We start from the raw sequence: 6,756 nt of genomic DNA, 5'->3' as shown, positions 1-6,756 counted from the left end.
GACACTTGCAAGTTAGTGTTGCTTGAAGTTGGTAATGCAGATATTAGCGCACATAGAATAAAGGAAATGAGGGTGGTTGCTGACAATTTAACAAACATGGCTGTTGCAATTTGAATCTTTTCGATAACTTCATATTATATTTTAATTCACCATCTTATATTCCATATCTTTTTCCAATGATTGTAAAGGTAATATATTTCCTATAAAGACCAAGCTATATAAAGAAGTACATTATTATAATTTTCAATTCTACTATATAAAAAAATACTAAAAAAAAAAAAAAAAAACGTCAGTTGATATCCCAACAAAGTAATATGAAACATGCTTAAACAATTGGATTTAATATCCTCCGCGCATCGCGCAGGTTCCGATACTAGTCTTATTAAACTCAAAGGCGAACCCCCTCACCAATGTAGCGGATTACTCTCTCTAATCTTCATGTATTTACTTTTATCTCATCTCTATTTACTTTATGATATAATGAAATAAACTGTATATGTAAAATGGAAAAAAGGAGTAATTATTGTACACATAAAAAGGCGAAATGGGATAAATTGCTTAATGTTGTGTATGTTGTGTCTTTTTCTTTTCTTTGTAATTGTCTTTTCCCAAAATATCTGATGAAGGGATAAAATCCTCATTAAATAATACGGATATATTAATCTATATAAGAGTGCCTTTTGCTTCCTTCATTCATCCATCTCATTATCAAAAATCCATTTAGAAGATTAACAAAAAAAAGATGGAACTCTCTTTGCATTTGTTTAAAGTTCTATTTCTCCTGGTGTTGTTTTTCATGGGCAATGCAGGTACAATTTCTTTTCCACTAGACTTCTCATAATAATCAAGATTGAAAAGAGAAAAAAAAAGATATTTTATTAAGAAATGTCACGAGTTCGAATTCAGTGACCTTCTAGACACTATGTTCATTTAGGTTTACAATTTTTTGGCTGAAGTGATGAAAACACCCCTAAACTTGGTAAAGTTTCATAGTTCAGTCCCTGAACTATTGCCACACTTAAAAACACCCCTGATCTTGACTAAATGGATTTTAATTCACCCCCGCGTAGACATGCCACGGCAAGTGGAATGCACTTGCCGTCCACTTAGCATTTTCGTCCTATGTGTCCTCCACATAGATAATTTTAAAAAAATAAATGTAAAGCTGATTCTTTTTTATTAAAAAATGGTAAAACAGATTTATTTTCTTTTTATAAAAAAAAATCTGGAACAATGGAATATTTATTTTAAATTTGGAAATATTTGATTTAAAAAAATGAAAAAATAGAGTTTTAATTAAAATATCTGTAAAAAATGATTTTTTAAAAAAAAATGAAAACTTGATATTTTTTTTAAAAGTGTCCTAAAAATCCAAAGTTTCATGATTCTTTTAAGACATTTCTTTAAAAAAAAAACTGAAAACAGTGGATTAAAACTGGACTTTTATACAAATATGGAAAAACAGATTTTTTAAAAAAATGTGGAAAACCTGTTTTTTTTTTTTTAAAATAATCCCGGAAAATTAGATTATTTTTTAAATCTAGATTTTAATCAAAAATCCAATTTTCTAGATTCTTGTTTAGAAAAATGGGTTTATTTAGTTTTCCAGGTTTTAAAAAACTCCAGGGTTTTAATAAAAAAAATCAACTTTCCAGATTTTTTTTTAAATAACGGGTTTCGTACATTTTTTTTTTTAAATTCAGTTTTCAATATAAAATTTCCAGATTTTTTAATAAAAATCCAGTCCAGATTTATTTTTAAAAAATGGGTTTTCCACATTTTTAAAAACATTAGTTTTTTCTGATTTTTAAAAAATATATTTTTTAATGGAGGAAGGGGATGATTTAGATGTTGGAATAGGATTTTTTTTTTAAAGAAATGTAAAAAAAATTGATTTAAAAAAAAAAACTGATATGGAGCCTCCCATGTGCCTGAAAGTGTGCTGTTCCGTGAGGCAACGCGGGGGTGAATTAAAATCTAGATAACCAAGATCAAGGGTGTTTTTAAGTGTAGCAATAGTTCAGGGACTGAACTACGAAATCGTGCCAAGTTTAGAGGTGTTTTCATCACTTCAGCCTAATTTTTTTCTCTCTTCAGTCGATCAACGAATCAACTACATCTCGATTCAAAAGCAGTTAATAGCAATTATGAGTCCTTTATATCTATTCTGCTCTAATCGGTTCCACGCGCTACTTAGATGATTCTTCATGCTACGACCTTATTTACCAAGCCATCAATTTATTGCTACTTCAATTCCTTTCTTTATTCGTATTTTTGTCAGCTAAATGAATTTCACGTATATTTGCCAGCTATATGAATTTCACATTAATCAAAGTCTTAAAAAGTAAAAGAAACTAAAGGAAGCATGTGTGTGTGTTTTTTTTTTTTTTTTTGCTTTGGTGTTATTTACTTTATTTTATTTTGTATAACAGAGTCAAAGGATTGTTCTAAATGGAGCAAAACATACAAGGGGCCATGTTTTGATGGGGAAAAGTGTGCTTGGGCATGCAAAAATGAGGGTTTCACAGACGGAAAATGTACTTTTATTAGAAGATATCGACGATGCGCTTGTAAAAAGCCATGTCCTTTATATAATCATCTCCCATAATCAATTTCTTAAAATTATGCGTTTAAGAGGCTTAACTAAAAAGACATATATAGTTAATCAGCCTCTAACTCAATGTATCCTTTGATGATATATTATGGAATATCATTTTGGATCTTTTGAAACCACATTCCACCTCTTTATATCTTGGATGATTTTTTTTTGTTTGTTAAAAGTGTATGTCAATGACTGCCTCAATCCTTCGATCTCCGAATTTGAATAAGGAGTTCCATGTCGTTTGTAGAAGAATATTACTCGGTAACAATTTATTTATGATTTTTGAAGTGTAAAACTTATTTAAATTAAAACCAAGGCAAGCAACCTTTGGTAATCAATTCGGATCATGGCACCAACCTTCCCACTATTCCCCTGCTCGCGTTCTTCATAACACAAAGGACATGTACTGGATGATACCTTTTGGAAACTAATAAGATCTGGATAAGGAGTAATGTATGTATACACGTATATACTAGTGCCAAAGTATCGAGTTATATACAATAACGCTGAATAATAATCACATAAGAAGAGGTAAAATTTCATACATGTTCGTTTGGTTACTTAAGAGATCATGCCAAGGTGTCAGACTAGGGGTGCCAAATTCTGCTTAAGCTCATTGAACATTAAATCAATCCAGGTTTTAATGGGTTGGACATGAAATACACTAGTGATGGGCTAAATTTGGATACAACCCAACTAAACCCTTTCATTTTCGGTAGTCCAAATCATCTCAAATTTTTCGCCCAAAATGACCTGTGAATAGCCAAATTAGATCTTCGTTCGCGACTTTTGAATGAGTTCTCAAGGGTTTCTTCATGACTGTGTCTCAATTGCTTCATAGGGTAAGAATTTTTTTTCCGTTCTATTTGAGCAATCCGAGTTGCCTCAAGCACATTTCCAGAACCTTACTAAGAATTCCAAGTGTGGCTGATTACATGGGAGGATAAAGTGGAGAAAGAGGAGCATCAAGGCCAAAAGAGTGAAGAGGATGGCTACGTGTACAAAGAGGGTCGATTACTTAAATGCAAAGCCATCATTTCACAAAGGAAGACCAACCAAACAAGTTCCTTATCTCATTAAGGGTATAATTGTAATCGCTAGGTGTCTTTCTTATTTTCCTAGTATAAGTAGTAGGCTAAACATTTCCTTAGACTTGGACTATTTTGATGAATGATATTTTGATACTCTTTTTGAGAGTTTTGAGAGTTTGAGGGCTTGTGGAAGCCATTGATTGAATCTTTTTGGTTGTTGAGAGGATTGGTTGCTTGGGAATAGATTTTCTTGAGGTCATCCTAAGAGATTAGATGCTTAGTAGTGTGTAATTAGGAGGTCTTAGCTATTTGAAGAGCTTTGGTTGCCTAATTGTGTCTACTTTTGTGTCAATCTATTTATCCCTTTACTTTTCTTCTTAATTTCTTGTTTCCGCATTTCCGTATCAATTCTCAAATCTCTACACTATAATGCTCTTTATAAATATCGGGAAGTTTTATGAAGTTACTTAAAAACCTTTTTGTGAATTGAACTGTTGGTGATAATACAATAAAAATAAAATTACAATTGAAAAATAATATGAAGAAAATAAACTATCTTCAGGCTGAGGCGCGGATATCTCGCTCTCTTTAAGGAGGTTCAAGTCCACTGCAGCAAATCTACCGGTCCAGCAGTAATCTTTCTGACTTGTCCCCTTCAGGATACAACAGCCCGATCACGTCGTATAACTCAACAAACTCTGGACAAGATGTTGAGTCCAAAGCTCCGCAAAAAAGAACACCTTCTTTCAACTAGAAAAACTCTCTTTTTAATTTCCTCACTTTTTCAAGAACTCTTCAATGTATTTTCTACCCCCCACAAGTAATGGATGAATAACTATTTATAGCTAAGAAAATTATCCTTGAATTGAATAGGAAATGAATGGGGTAGTAAAGTGAGTACATAATGGAGAATTATTCTTTGAAAGTTACAAGACTAAAGAGGAAGAATATAGGTGATTAATGAAAAGAGGTTGCAAAGAAAGTAATGGTCATTCCCATCCAAAGAGCACTAACGTATGAAGAGGAGATGGGCAATATAAATGACACATTAATATGATTAAAGAGATGGTGGCTGAATGAGTTTCAAAGGGAAACCAAATGGTCCCTATTCTGCCACCAAACGAAATGGTTATTGAGGCACTTTAATAAGACATATTTTGTTAATATTAAAATGCTTAGAATAACCATCATGAACAAGTATTCTATTTTTTTTGTAAATAATTTGACCAAGAGATTACATAAAATGGAGAAAGAATTTTCTATTGTATGTTAATAAGCTGTGAAATAATTAATGATCTGATGCTTCTTGCTTATACGCAGTTAAAGCTTATAAATTAAATTAAAAGGCATGCAATGCACTTTTCTTTGTAAAAAATTCATTTGAAGTTATTTCAAAATAAATACTGAAATGAATTACGACTTAACCGTTCATATTTAAAAGTGACTATTCCTAAATGTATCACAATAAGTGTAACCCTGTTTAAGCCGACGAATACATAAGACAAAATTAATACAACTAAACAAGCGTATGTCTTTCTTAATTGATCCAATTTGTAGTGAAGTGAGTTAAGTTTTGTTTATTTTATCTAAAATTGTATCCACAATCTTGTCACTTCCACTTTCATTGTTTGTCATCCTTCCACTTAGTCTAAAGGCATCATAATCAAACTTGTTTTTGCATGAACTAACTGACCCTTTATACTTTTTAAGCTTAATTATCTGATTTCTTATACAAATAAGATTTTGACTAAAGCTACTAGTTTTTTTTTTCTTTTTTCGGTCCATCTCATTATCATGATATCCCAATTGTAGATAACCAAAAAACAAAAAAATACTTGGAACACTCTTTTCCTTTGTTTAATGTTTTGTCTACTGGTGTTGTTTTACATAGGCTATGCAAGTACCATATCTTTTGTTAGAAACAGAGAAAGAGAAACACGAGAGAGTTCGGAGAATAAATGTTTCTAACCATTCCAAAATACAAGAGATCGACCGCATCCCTTGTAATGACCCGTTAGGTCGTTTTGATAATTTTACCCCTGTTGACCCTTTCCTTAGCTTCGTTTGAGTATGTTTGATTAGCGGGATTGGTCGGTACGGTTTCCTGAGGTAGTTGGAATACGTTTGGGTTGAGGAAATGAGATTTTTGAAAACTCTTAAGTGTTTGGTTGACTAAAGTCAACATCGGGGGTAAACGTGTCTTTTTGAGAATTCCGTGGATTCCATTAGCTCCGGAATGTCAATTTAGGCTGGTGGTGTATTCGGTTCGGTTCCCGAGGTTTTCGGGAGTGTTTTGGTCATTTGGTTAGAAAGTGAGTTTTTGGCCGTTCGGGGTTGACTTGTTCAATGAGACCTCGTTTGGGAATTCTGAGAGCACGAGTGAGTTCGTAGCGCATTTTTACATGTGTCTGCATATTTGGTTTGTCTCGGGGAGGTTCCGGGAGAGACTCGGGATTTCGGGTTGAGAGAGAGTCAAAATCAGTTTTTACCTGTTCGGGTGTACGCGCGGGTGCATATGGGATCTCGCCCCTGCGGATGCGCTCCGGCAGGTGGAGGCCCGCAGGTGGACTTGGTCCAGGCCCGCCCCTGCTAAGGACTTTCCGCAGGAGAGTGTGCGTAGTCACGAGCCAAGCTCCGCCGCTGCGAGGCTTTAGATATTTGTGAGAGTTTAGCTGGTGCGAAGCGTTTTCCGCCGATGCGGATGCGCATATGCAAGTGGTCTAAATACATATTTTGAGTGTCTTCTTCCACAAGTCATTCCAATTCTAAAACCCCAAGACTAAGGGCGATTGTGGAGCAAAAGTGAAGGGTTTCGAGAGGAAATCGGTGGGTAAGTTCTCTAATTCATGTTTTATGATTATTTCGTTGATTAGGATCATTAAGCCATGCTTAGAAAGTGGAATTTAAGAGGTTAAGTGAAGGGTTTTGAACCCAAATTGGAAAATAAGGAAATTGATAATTAAGCATGAATTTGTAGTTGTTTTTGGATGATTTTTGTACATGAGTAATGTTAAGCATGAGAAACATGATTCTAGGCCCAATTTACTGTTTTCCCCTTTTGGGTCTGGAAATCCTAATTTTGGGTTTTATTTCGAAATTGGATTTATATATAGCATTATGGGT

General features: G+C 33.7%; 1 long non-coding RNA gene across 1 annotated transcript; it reads left to right on the top strand.

Annotated features, from left to right (window-relative positions):
- Positions 1-585: 585 nt before the first annotated feature.
- Positions 586-2,730, top strand: LOC132602134 (uncharacterized). Its single transcript, XR_009567613.1, has 2 exons — positions 586-809; positions 2,433-2,730. It is a non-coding gene; the product is annotated as an uncharacterized LOC132602134 (long non-coding RNA).
- The last annotated feature ends 4,026 nt before the right edge of the window (positions 2,731-6,756 follow it).

This window comes from Lycium barbarum, chromosome 7 (genome assembly GCF_019175385.1).
Source record: "Lycium barbarum isolate Lr01 chromosome 7, ASM1917538v2, whole genome shotgun sequence".
In the NCBI taxonomy this organism is placed as follows: Eukaryota; Viridiplantae; Streptophyta; class Magnoliopsida; order Solanales; family Solanaceae; genus Lycium; species Lycium barbarum.
The sequence above is the reverse complement of the archived record's forward strand: the minus strand, read 5'-3'. Positions and strand labels throughout refer to the sequence as shown.